The 13,444-nt window shown below is 34.3% G+C and overlaps 1 long non-coding RNA gene across 1 annotated transcript; it reads left to right on the top strand.

Moving 5' to 3' along the window:
- The first annotated feature begins 1,686 nt into the window (after positions 1-1,686).
- Positions 1,687-10,188, top strand: LOC126717017 (uncharacterized). Its single transcript, XR_007652384.1, has 5 exons — positions 1,687-2,831; positions 3,033-3,111; positions 4,961-5,050; positions 8,523-8,557; positions 9,532-10,188. It is a non-coding gene; the product is annotated as an uncharacterized LOC126717017 (long non-coding RNA).
- The last annotated feature ends 3,256 nt before the right edge of the window (positions 10,189-13,444 follow it).

The raw sequence follows: 13,444 nt of genomic DNA on the forward strand, positions 1-13,444 counted from the left end.
TAAGTAACGGTATGAACCCAAACCAAACGCTTTGAATCATCAGTTTTTGTTATTAAAATCCAAACTCCAAAATGGGTCATTTTACATGGAAATTTAAAGAAAATGGTGTGTTGTTAGATAGATTCGAAACCAATTCTGACGCATCACTATTTTGATGATTATGTCATAGAACAAGAAGATGGAGCAGCAGCAGCAACTTCAACATTTTATCCATCCTGAGCATCCCTTGCTCTTCAATCCAGACGACAGAAGAGGATATGGTTGTTTGGGGTGTGGAGAATCAGTATATGGTCCTAGCTACAGTTGTAAAGAATGCTCATATGTTCGGTGTCATCATAAATCATGTGCGGAATTGCCGCTTGGGTTGCACCATCCCTTGCACCCAATCCATCCTCTCATTCTCTTTGATGAAAAGACACATTATCCTGAAGAAGAACACAAACAAAAGACGAAATGCCAAGTCTGCAATGAATCTCGCCGACAATACACTTATCGCTGTTACCGCTGCGACTTCAACCTTCACGCCACATGTGCTTCCTTACCGCCCACCATCCAATCTTCTCAAGTCCACCACCACCCATTAACCCCCTTTTGGAAGTGGATGTCGTTCACTTGTGACCTTTGTGCCAAAGAAGTCAAGGGTATACCTAATCAGTGTGCTTTATGTAGTTTATGGTTTCATAATAGTTGTGCTTCTTTGCCGGGCAAACTCAAAGTTATTCGTCACAAGCACCCCCTCCACCTCACCTATTCTTATCTTGAAGTTGAACTCCATCAATCCGACTCCCGATTTTGTCAGCTCTGTGTTCAAAAGGTGAACACAAACTATGGGTTTTACTATTGCTCCAGATGCGATTTCGTTGCCCACCTTGATTGTGCTGCGGACTACGGAAATAGGGAAAACATAAATTTGCAGGAACTTAAAGAGGAGGAGAATGAAGATTCAGAACTCGATCAATCTGTTGACTCCGCAGCTTACAAAGTCAAAAATATCAAAGTGAGGGAGGACGGAACTGAAATAGCTGCAGAAATCCAACATTTCAGTCATGTGCATGACTTAAAGCTTTCGGACGATGAGGTACTAAATATTGAAAAATGTGACGGGTGCGTACAAGCTATTTTCCCTCCCTTTTATAGTTGTGTAAATTGTAGCTTCTTTCTACATGAATCTTGTGCTAAATTACCTAGAAAAAAAAGACACCCACTTCATCAACACCCACTCAGCCTTCTCACGGGATCATTATTGTGGTGTTTAGCCTGTCATCGTAGATGCAATGGCTTCAACTATTATTGTTCGAGATGTGGTTTTAGTCTCGATGTTCCCTGTAGTTTAATCCCAGACATACTTACCCACCATGGTCATGAGCATCGACTTTTTCTCTCTAGCATAGAATCTAAACAGAATTGTAGTTGTTGTGATTCTAAAATTTTCCCAATATTTCGTTGTACCACTTGCAAGTTTGCTTTAGACTTCAAATGTGCTACATTACCACAAACCGCAAGGTACAAACAACATGAGCATTCCTTCACTCTCTGTTATACTGCTGAAGATGATTCCGGTGAATATTATTGTGATATTTGTGAAGATGAACGAGACCCAAAACATTGGTTCTACTATTGTGCAAATTGCAATTATCCTGCACATACCAAATGTATTCTTGGCATAAACCCAAATCTCAAGTGACACATATAATGGCCACCTGCCTGGAGGTTCTTACACATTTGTTTGTCACCTACACACCTTTAATTTCATTGAGGAAATCAAAGGCCACCCTCAATGTAATAGATGCAATACTTCTTGCAAAGATTTGATTTATCAATGTGCCCAATGTAATTTCTAGATGCACTATTATTGTTTATAGAAAGAAAAATGTTGTTTAAATTTTTATTCTATACTAAACAAAGTAGATAGAATTTTTGGTGCATGAAATTTGTAATTCTTATTCTATTTAATTTATTTTATTTACTTTTGAACTTAAGCTTAGCTTATTAGGATTGTTGTTTCGTACCTCTCAAATGGCCACAACATTTAATGTATTGTCACATTTACTAAATTTAATTTTTGGTCCTACAAGCAACTTACTAAATTCTTCATTGAACCTACCAATCTGGATGCTGGCACTAACCTTGAGATGAGTTTTTTCTCTATTTGTTTTAGTATGTTTGGTTTCTTGAACGACATTTAAGCTGGTTGTTGGTGATTATGTTTTTAAGTCCTTGGGACATTGGCCAATTCCCGATGATGTGGCCATTTTGGGGCTATGGATGGTGTTTGGAGGTGTATCCTACCTTTTTGAAAAACACCTTAGAAACCTTTTCTTAAATTGCATCAATTACAAAATATACAAGTAGTTTAGGCTCATAAGTTTAAAATGTAGCATTGTTTTTGGTAAATTTGATTTTTATTTTGTGGCAACCATAATTAATAGTTATTCCTAAATAATTTTTTTTTGAAGTTATATAGAATTTTCCTAGAAGTAATTGTTAGTAAAACTTTAAGCTGGACTTTTCTTCTAAAAGATGTCTACTATTTTGCTTAAATAATTCATGATATGCCAAAAATGTTAACTTTGCTAGATTCCAAGTGTGAAGAAATCGTATTAGATGGAGGGGAAAGTTGTGGCCTTCAAAATAGTTTGTCAGGGCAACTATGCAATCTTAGAGAATATAAGAATTCACAAAAGTAGGTAGCCAAACCTAGAAAGGATGGTCTTCCTCTGAATTTATAATCAATTAAGTCAATTTATTTTTGTTTACTTCCCTTATGTGCTATTAATTTTCTTTTGGCAATGGACCCACTGGAGCATTGGAGGAGTGATGTCACCATCCAGGTAGAAATTGCTCCTTCACCCATCTACTGGCCTGAGAAATATTGTAAGAGTTTCAATCTTATTTCCTAAAAAAAAAAATTACTTTAGATTGTGGTGTAACAAGTGGGATTTATTAAAGTCATATATTTTGTGAAATTTCTTTCGAATGTCTGAAATTCTATGCGCTATTTATTCACTATTTATTCATTGAATTGCATACAGTTTTTACGACAAGCATATGTGGAGGCAACTGATTTCTTTAACCTGAAAGGGTGAAAAAGTTGTGAACAATTCTATAATGGTGAAATTTCTTTATAACCTTTGATATGATTTGTTGCATATGTAACTCAACATTGCTTTTATTGTTGCAAATGATGAATTGCATATATTTGTGTAATTTTTTAGTTTACCACTTTATAACTGATTAGTGAGCTCTAAAGATGTCAAAGCTGATTAAAATTGAAATGGTAGAGCAACTCAAGGATTCATTTTATAACCTTGTATGTGGGTAACAGTGTTGGGTCATAGACTGTTTATTTCTAGCGAAGATGTTGGCACTTACAAGAAAGGTGGGTTTATCTTTTATGGAATGGTCTGAGATGGAGTATTTAGATGGACAATAGAAGTAGGGGATAGAATATATTCACTATTGCTTGAAGCAGAATGCATTGAAGAAACAAAGAAATCTTATACTAGATCTGATTAATTGATTAGGACAAGAATAATGGAGAACAAGATCCATACTTATCTTGAGTCTTTCTACTTAGTAGAGTCATTCAAGTTTTGATGCTGCTGTGAGCTTTCTAATCTGAGATTGGAATAATATTGATTTAAGGAAAATTGAGTGGCCATGAGAAGAATGGATGGTGGAATGACTGGTTTGAGGGAGTTCCCCCTCTAAGAATTGCTTTTTTGTTTAAACGGTCTTTTTTTTTTTTTTAATAGAAAAAACTTTATTGAAAACCAAAACAGGCAAAAAACAGAATAGCAATGGGACTGCCAATAACTTACTAATGGCCTCCTCTAAGGTTACATTTACAACAGCAAATGGGTTATTCCCTAAATCAAAAGATTCAAAAATAGAGTTAAGCATAGACCATTTAGCTAAGGAGTGGGCTGCTCTGTTTGCAATGCTCGTGAAAGATTCTTATCAAATTTTTGCAAACGTGCTCATAAACCATAGATTTGTTCTAAAAAACAATTTGGTTTCTACACTTCCATACCTGTTCAATTACCAGAGCACCAAACTTGCTCATAAATATCAATGATGAAGCTCGTGAGCTTATTAGTATTGCTTGGCTTTGTTTCACTTAAAATTTTCAAATTGAATGATGTGGGGTATATATATTTTCATTATTATTAAGCACTTTTGAAAGCAATACTATAGTTATTTGAGACATATAATACTCGAAACTTTAAGCTATTGGCTAATGTTAGCACAACAATGCTATTTGCACATTTTGTTGCACACCTGATTTCACACTTGACCTCTAGGCCTTCATTTTATATTAAAACAGTGATCACATTTCCATGAAATTCAAAACTATTCTCATTTTCCCGTGTTACTCATGTTAACTCATTTTGTAATAATTTGGTATGTAGTCTCTATCATAATCAAGTACACATGCTATAAGATGCTATACTTATTTATGCTGGGACCCTTTCTTCCTCCCTTTTGTTTTCTTCCCAATTACTTGTGTTTAATTGAACTTCTTCATGTAATGGCTTCCTGTCCCATGTCAACTTGTAGGTCACTACTCTGGACATTAGTAGATGTAGAGTAACCATTTTCCATGGCAATTCAAATTTTTGGACCGGAGTGTTGGTTTGATATGAATTTGAGCCTTTATTTTATTTTATTTTTGCACCATTATTTATAGTCTTTGAGAGATGGAGTGAGGTTAAGGAACCAATTGGCATTCATTTGGAGCACTGTTAAAACTTTATGTTGCTTGTACCTAAGTTATCAAGCTTTGGGGTATGGTTTTTGAGTGATACATTTTTACAAATTTTGAATTTTATTCTTCCACATTATTGTAATTTCTTTTGGTAGGTAGCATTGTTGTAATTTCCTTTCAGTCATATTCAAATCAATTTTTCCCCTTTTTGAGTTACACTCTCTTCCTTTTTTCTCAAATATGTGGATGCAGATGGTCTTTCATCCTCTAGTGGGGTTCATTAACAATATTTTAATATATTGGGTGGAAATTTAGAGAAGCATTTCAACATCTTATTCTCAGGTACTTTCATTCTTACTCTCTTAAGTTAAGTTATTTAGGAAATCTTATTTTCTTTTATTTATGTATCTTTAAGTTTTGAGCGTTTTTCACTTTTTAGAATTAAATCTCTATATTGTGTTTTTGTTTGTTCATTTTTTTGCTTATACACAATCAGTACAAGTTCAACTTTTAATGCCATTGTTATAACTTAGGCAAATAGCAATTGTTACACAAGTTAATTGGAACATATTCTTGTCATAAATATTGAGATCTTTTTCTTAGAAGATCAAAAACCCAATTTTTGCAAAGGTCTGTATCGTGATTTGGATCAACTAGTTACTTCAATGTGGTGGAGGGAATGCACATATTGCTTACCTGTTGTTTGATGAAATGGCTGTCTTCTTTGGAACAACTTTGGCCGCACTTAAGATTGTACTCCATTAAGCGTGATTTTGTTTAGAATAACAAAAATGTGATAGGTGCATGCAAGTCATTCCAAACCCGTTTTATAGTTGTGCACAGTTTAGCTTCTTTCTTCATAAATCTTATGTTAAATTACCTAGAAAAAAGAAACATCCACTCACTCACCTCCCGAAGACACACTAAATAAGATTGATTGTATTGCTTCAATCTACCTTCAAAGGATAAGTATTAAAATGTCCAAGCATTTATTCTTCTTGTTATTAAAGTCTTCAAAACGCTTTTCAGTCACTGAACTGGGAGTAGATCAGCTCTCATGAAAATCATTCAATTGTCTTCAAAATAAAGATTAATAAGCTGCATATTCTCACATTTGGGATGGAATTTGAATTCCTTGCAACCAAGAATCCTTTTTTTAGCACCTGAGTTAGGAACTCCATTGCTAGCAGAAACAAATAAGGGGACAATGATCCCTCTGTCTCATCCCCTTGGCTCCTCGAAAATAACCTGCTAGTCCTCCATTTAGATTCACATAGTATGTAGGAGTGGTAATAAATCCACAACTTGAAGGCACTGAAAAGTAAACTACCATTCCAGATTTTCCACTGAATCATAAGCTTTCCTAATTTCCACCTTGATGGTACACCAGCTTGGCCTTATTCACATTTTCTGCTATATTCCTGCCAGGCACAATGGCAGTTTGGTTGGGGCTAATAATATCATTCAAGCATGCTTTAAGTCTTAGTCAAGTTCTTTGTGATGCACTTATAAATTATATTTCAACCAAAAAAAAAAAAATGATCTATAATTCCCCCTTGGCCCACACTTGAAGGGTTGCTCACTTTATGGACAAGAGTCATAATTGTTGCATTCACCTCTCGAAGTAACCTACCTGAATTGAAGAATGATTGGATGGCATGGACTACATCTGAAGGGATAACAGGTCAAGTTTTTTTAAAAAACAAGCTGTGAACCCATCGGGGCCTGGGGCCTTCTCTCCATCCAAAGAAAACATAGTCTGCTGGATCTCCAAACTTGGAACTAGCATCTGCAAATTTTTCTTTGTGATCTATTGCAATTTGAAAGTGTAGAACCTGCTGAAAGTCTCCCCATATTTCTTGAGCCAAATGCCCCTCAAAGGTGCCTAACAGATTTTAATAATAGTACCCTGAACAAAACTTGGCTCCAAACATGTTTGGAGCTATCTTTTCCAGCCCATTACGTTTTGATTTATAAGACTATTCATGTGTATTATTTAAACAAGTCACATGACTCATTAACTAAGTCATATGAATAAAATTATACATGGATAGTCTCTTCAATTGCCACGTAATGGATTGAAAAAAGATGGCTCCAAACATGTATGGAGCCAAACTTTTTCCACCTACAACAAATCTAATTATTTCACATGTTGAGGATCTGTTATCTTTTTCCTCTAATCATCCTTCAGACAAAGTATTGAGCTTTAAGCATATCTTATTTTTTAACTGCTCGATGAAAGAATGTAGTATTGTTACCCCTATTGAGCCAACTATTTCTAGATGTTTGTTTCATAAGAGCCTCCTCTCCTCTACTAATGCTCTTATAGAATTCTCCAATCTTAAATTGTAGCACCAGTGGTTGTGCTACAAAATTCACAGTATTCTCTTTGAGTCTAACTTCTCCAACTCATAACTGACAGTTATGCCCTCACGCACATTCCTATCAATTTTACCTGCCGACAACAATGATTGATGTGCCAAAGCAACTTTTGATAATAGATCGGTCTATCTTTTGTCTTGTTATCTTATTTTCATCTAAATTCATCTTCTTTCCTATCTGCAATAAAACAAATGTATACTTGAAGTACAAATATAAGTTCCAAGTTGCAACTATGTCATTGAATTATATTACACCTTTGTATTTTAAAGTTGCAAGTGGAGATTGAACACGTAGTTAAAGGTTAGAAACTTAGTTGGATTCCATTGGCAGCTCAATAGCAATACATTAGTGGCCCTTTGAAATACTGCTGAAGCAGGAAAAAAATATTTATGTTCATGGTGGTTTTTCATACCCTAATTCAAGTTTCCCAATCTTAAGATTATATATGAGTGAGACGGTGCGGTACTCTTCGCCAGTTTGAAACTGAAAAGTGAGTGTATCTGCCCAATAAAACCAAAAAAATTTCTAAAACAGACAATCCCAACAATATGGTCTATCAGATTTAGTCCAGCCCAAGCGCTAAAGAAGAAGATGGTGAGATTTAATTTGACAATTATACTTGAAGTACAATTGACACAGAGATTTTGAACAAATTTAAAAATAGGTCCAGATAGTTCTCAAATATTTAACTTGACATTGAGGCACTTAGTAAAATCCAACTCAAACTCCCTGCTTCCACAGAAATCCAGAATAATTTTTTCGGTAACAGTTTTCCCCTTGCGATTTGGCCATGTCACAATTTAGTCCACAAAATTTCTTATGTTGCATTTATACAACTAAGATTGGACCAAAACGAAATCATTTGGGTTTGTCCTAATTCTAAATTAATAGATTTTATATTTTGTGGACAAATTGACCCTAAATGATCCAAGTTTAGTAGTCTGATTTGGTTGATGAGCCACGCATGCAATTAAAAAAAGCATGTGATGTTAATATTTTGATATAAGGTTTCTATTTGTTGGAGCCATGCAATCGAAAGAAAGAGAACCAACATGCAAAACCTCACCCCATAGCTGAAAAAAAACAATGATGAGAAACCTGGTCCACAAATTTAATCTTTTTACCCCTTTTTTTGTCTGGCTCTCAACCAAGTACATACAACACACAGGTGTATTAGGTGAAGGTATTGAAGAGAAAGTCCAAGGAAACTGCCAAGTCATTGTGATAAAATTTCTCAGTTTCCGGATTGGTCTTCTTAATTGTGATGATCTTTCTTCAGTGGGCTGGAAGTTTTTTTTTTTTTCCTATACTCTTTGAATATAATCTTTTATTGGTTTTACACGATATAGCACATAAAATATTAAGTGTGTAAGACTTCCACATCCACAAGCTAGCAAAATCTGATAAGTTTGTTCTGCTTCAAATTTTATAGGTGAAACTCTCTCTCTCTCTGTGGGTTCTTCACAGGTACATTCTCTTCGCCACTGAATTTTCAATTACTATATGTGTCTGCATGCTTATGAAATATGATTGTATGAACTTTTGGGCGGTCCAATGTGTCCTTATCAATAGGTAGTATTAGAGGTTCTATTTCATTTCTGGATGACTTGTAATATATCTATGAATGCGTCTAAAGCAGGATTAAGATCATACTATTTTAAGACTTCTGTTATCAGGTCATATGATATGTTTAAAAAACTGTTCTTATTGATTTGCTGCTACATAATCAAACATCGTCTTAATTGGATCTATGTTCATATTTATCACATCTGTTAATCCCAAGGGATTTTTATTTTTGGAAGTACTTTCAGTAAAATTGAACTCTAGGCAAAATAACCACTTTATGGTATTTGGTTCTTGACATGGTTCATTTTTGTAGTTTATCTCATGGAACCAAAGCCCTCAAATTTATATGGCTTCAAAAGACTAAGAAATTCGATAGATAAAAGAGTCCATGAAAAATCTGTTATGGTTTTATAGAATATTTCTTGCCAAAACAATTACCAATTGATCCAAGCTCTTGTATGATGTTCATGGTTAGGAGAATAGTCAGCCTGGACCATCAGTAATTCAGTAACATTTTTGGCCAAGAGACTTTTAGCTCAACGGCATAGCTTGCTCTCCTTTATTAGGAGAACCAAGTTCAAATCTCCCCTCCTCCATTGTATTATCCAATTATCAAAATAATTATAAAAACAATAATAATAACTTTTTTGATACTTAGGTAGGTAATATGTTTCAAAATCACGCAATTCATGATTTACATAATGGCAGAATCCTGTTGGTTTAATACTCTGAATTGTGCATGAGCATGACCGTCATGATCTCTAAGCAAAGATTGATCAATGGCCTCCAAGTTTCTTTATTTAATGCCAGATTATAGCCTCTTCATGTCTTAACATATTAAATATGTGTATTAATATTCCTATCTGTAATCTAAGGGTTTGGTGGACAAGATGAATTCATGTTTGAAAATGAAGAGGAAAGCAAAAGGGAAGGCACCATTTATGAAGAATGGAAGACTATTATTAGAGGGGCCAATTGCCTTTTGCAATGGGAAAAGCAATCCTATCCATGTCTTCTCTGCCGAGGAGCTCAGAAGAGAAACAAACTACCATGACCCTTGCTTAGTTTTGAATTTTACAAGGGCTCTCTAGAAGGCTGCTTAATTTCAGTTAAAAAGTACAAAGGAGAATTTCTTTGGGATTTTGAAGTTGAAGACACTATTAAAGACTTTGTGGTTGGAACACAAATGAGTGTCCACAAAAATGTTCTAAAACTCTTAGCATCTGCTTAGAGACCAATATTCCAATTCTAGTATATGAATTTGTAGGGGACAGAATTCTCTCCACGTGTATCCATCCAATTGAGGGAGTCATCTCAGATCCATTACCATGTAAATGCAAGTTAAGCATTGCAATGGGCATAGCTAATGCAGTTACATATCTCCTTTAATTCATTTTTTAGGCCTGTTATCCATAGAAATATTAAGCCATCCATATTGGATGAGAACAATGTTGCAGAGCTGACAGATTTCTCACTCTCTATATCTATTCCTAAAGATCAATTGCAAGTAAAGTGACAGTAGTTTTGGAAACTGTAATTATATTTTATCTTTTTTGATTGAAAGTATGTATGCACCTGAATATACAGCTAAATGCTACATAACTGAGAAGGTTTTTTTTTTTTTTTTGAGAAACAACTGAGAAGGTTGATGTGTACACTTTTGGTATGCTTCTACTTCCACTTTTGAAAGGACAGCCTTCACATTTACATGTTATCTACCAAATTGGGTGTGTTCCTATGTCGAACAAAGTCAGGTAACTGAAGTTGTATGGTGCAAATGATTGGGCCTATGATCGACATACTCTTTGGTACCCTCACATAATTTTTAATTCATTAATTTCTGGATACATGAGTTGTGACATAATTTTGATTGGTCTGAAGCGGGATCAAGATCATGCTATTTTAAGATTCATGTACCTACTTATTTGCAGCATTTTTTTAATTAAGTATTCTTTGTGGATCTTGGTTTATAATTCAACTTCAAGCCTGTTTCTTCAAATTGTCATATCTTTGTTTAATCTTTAAGGGAAGTATTTATTACAAAAGTATTTTGGGAAAACTAAAATGGCCTCTAGTCTAGATTAGAGAATATGCAAGTTTGGCTGTAGGATGCTCCAGATGAGATTGTTTTGCTGTCCTTAAAGGACCTTGCTTATGATTCTCAATGAAAGTTTCATCATGTGATTCTCAAAAAAATAATAACAAATAAAATAAAATATAAAATAAAAATTCAGGGCTGATTCACTTAACAACTTACAATATTTATTGGATCTTGAAATATTTCAACTATGTATCCTTACCACCAAGCAAAAAAGATCCTACAGATTCCAATCTCCCAAACTGGAGCTGTTCAAGATCAAATGATGTGGAAACATTCAAAAGAAAAGATAGAGTTTACCAAGTCAAAATTGCCTATGATATATTGATGAAGGATGGTGCAGGTTCTTACCAACAAGCTCAGGATCAGATAGTGGCTTGGGACTTAATCTGGAAAGTACAGGTCTCTTTGAAGATAACACTTTCGTGTGGAAACTCCTTCAAGATAGTCTGCCAACCATGCTTGCTCTAAAACACAGAGGCATCTCATCTGACAGCTTCTGCCCTCTGTGCAACTCAGATGAGGAATCTTCAACCCACTTGTTCTTGTTGTGCCCTTTTGCTAGAGCTTGTTGGCATGGTTCTACATTAGCCATACACTCTTCTGACTTCAACAACATTTCCATACAACAGTGGCTAACTTGTTTGATGGTCAAATATAAGGGAAAGGAGGAAAACAATATGGCTTACTCGCAGGCCATTTTCACCACATTATGGTCTATGTGGAATCACAGGAACAGGGTGACTCACCAAGGAATTAATCCATAATCCCAATCCTTTTGAAGTTGTTCTAACAGCTCAATCTCTTTCTTGCAGGTATAGAGAAACCTTCAACAGTCATACACAGGACAGCAGAAATGCAACAAGACCAAATGCTGAACAACAACCAACTGCACAACAACAACACCCAACAGGACAGTGCCAGTTGATCATCAAGATTGCTAGTGCTAGGTGTAGAAAATATCGAAGGAGAGCTTTTGCCTATAATGTCATCAATATGGAGGGAGTTTGTGTCTTTTCTGGTCTAGCTAGTAGTACAGCCAGTTCATCCATAGGAGTCCTGCTTGAAGCTATGGTCGCAGCTGGTACTAACTACTAAAGCAAGAAATCACGGTTTCCAGCATGTTTTGTTCTTAACAGATAGTGGGAACTTAGTTCAGACTTTTAGTGGGAAAAAAAGGCAACAGATTGGCTTGACATCACTAGAATGGCTGATCTGAATTTTCTGGTTCTACATGGCCTTTTTTGTAATGTGACTTTAGTCCCTCATGTAGCGGTAGATTTTGTTTGGTCTGTAGGTAAAAGGGCAAGTACAATGCCTATGAACCAAAGTTGGTATAACCCAGTCTTTTGTAACTTTGTTTAACTCCCTTTGACTGGTATCAAAAAAAGAAATATTTCAACTATAGTAGTTTACATCATGAAACCATGCTCTCAGATTTATAATGCTTCAATTAATGACTCGGAAATTCGATGGACAAGGATAAGGTGACCATGGAAAATGTTTTAAGGTATTATAATTTTTTTTTCCTTTTAGGATTAAGATTTTGTTGTTGTTAGAAAACATTAATTGCCTAATCCCAGTTTGTTACACTTACACCTGTAAAATCTAATAGAGGCATAGCGTGGTACAAGATTGGGCTTAGCCATGGGCCGCGTGTAGTGTGATGACATTTGTTGATGGGCCTCATTCAGGGGATTGGGCCTTAAAGATAGTCCCAAGGCGTGTAGACTGTAGAGTTATAAACTTAGGCTTAACATTTTTTGGTTTTTAAAAAACGAACCTCAACAAAATTTAAGTTAGAAAACCGTAATAAGTTTTTATTTTTTTATTATAAAAAGTTAAGTTGATATAGTAGAGATATTCAAATGTTTGGAATTTGGTACCTACATGTCTGTGTGGTTAGCGAGAAAGGAATGAAACAACAACACATTTTGGATGCATTTGTGAATTGCTAAAAAAAGTTTTGTTTTTTGAATTTTGTCTCAAAAAATATATATATATTTGTAAATAATCTAACTTTTATCTTTTTTTTTTAAAAAAAAATTAGCTTTTAACTTTTTGTAAAACATTTAACATAAAAGTTATCAAAAACCATTTACTTTGATTAAAACTACACAAATAAACAAAAGCCAAACACACATTTGAGGCTCTTGTGTGACCTATTGACTATTTGAAGTCCTTGCTAATTCAAACTTTGTTTGATTAGTCTCAAGTTTAAGGATTTACACATTGTACTTTCATTTTTGAATTTCTATTTGAGTTGTTTTTTTTTATTGTTTTAGGTACTTTTGTGTTCTCCATCATAAACATAGAGTACTAGTTCCTTTCTTGATAAAATTTTTATTACTTATAATAAAATTAAAAATAGAATAGATGTATTACCATTGGTGTTGATTTAAAAAAAAAAACAACTTTAACTATTTTTTAGGTGTTTTATTTTACTATTTATTTTTTTAATATGTAATCTGCTAGCTAATTTTTGTCTCAAAAATATAAAATGGCCTTCCAAACTTCTTCTTTTTTTTGTTATCAATATTTTGAAAATTGTTTTTAAAAGTTGGAGCCAAACAATTATAATGCAAAAATAAAAATTCCACTAAAAACTAGTTTTAAATTCAATTTTTTTGAAAACTGTTTTTACACTATTTTGAAAACAAAAACAAAAATGTACCTACCATATAAGTCCT

Source organism: Quercus robur, chromosome 3 (assembly GCF_932294415.1).
Source record: "Quercus robur chromosome 3, dhQueRobu3.1, whole genome shotgun sequence".
NCBI lineage: Eukaryota > Viridiplantae > Streptophyta > Magnoliopsida > Fagales > Fagaceae > Quercus > Quercus robur.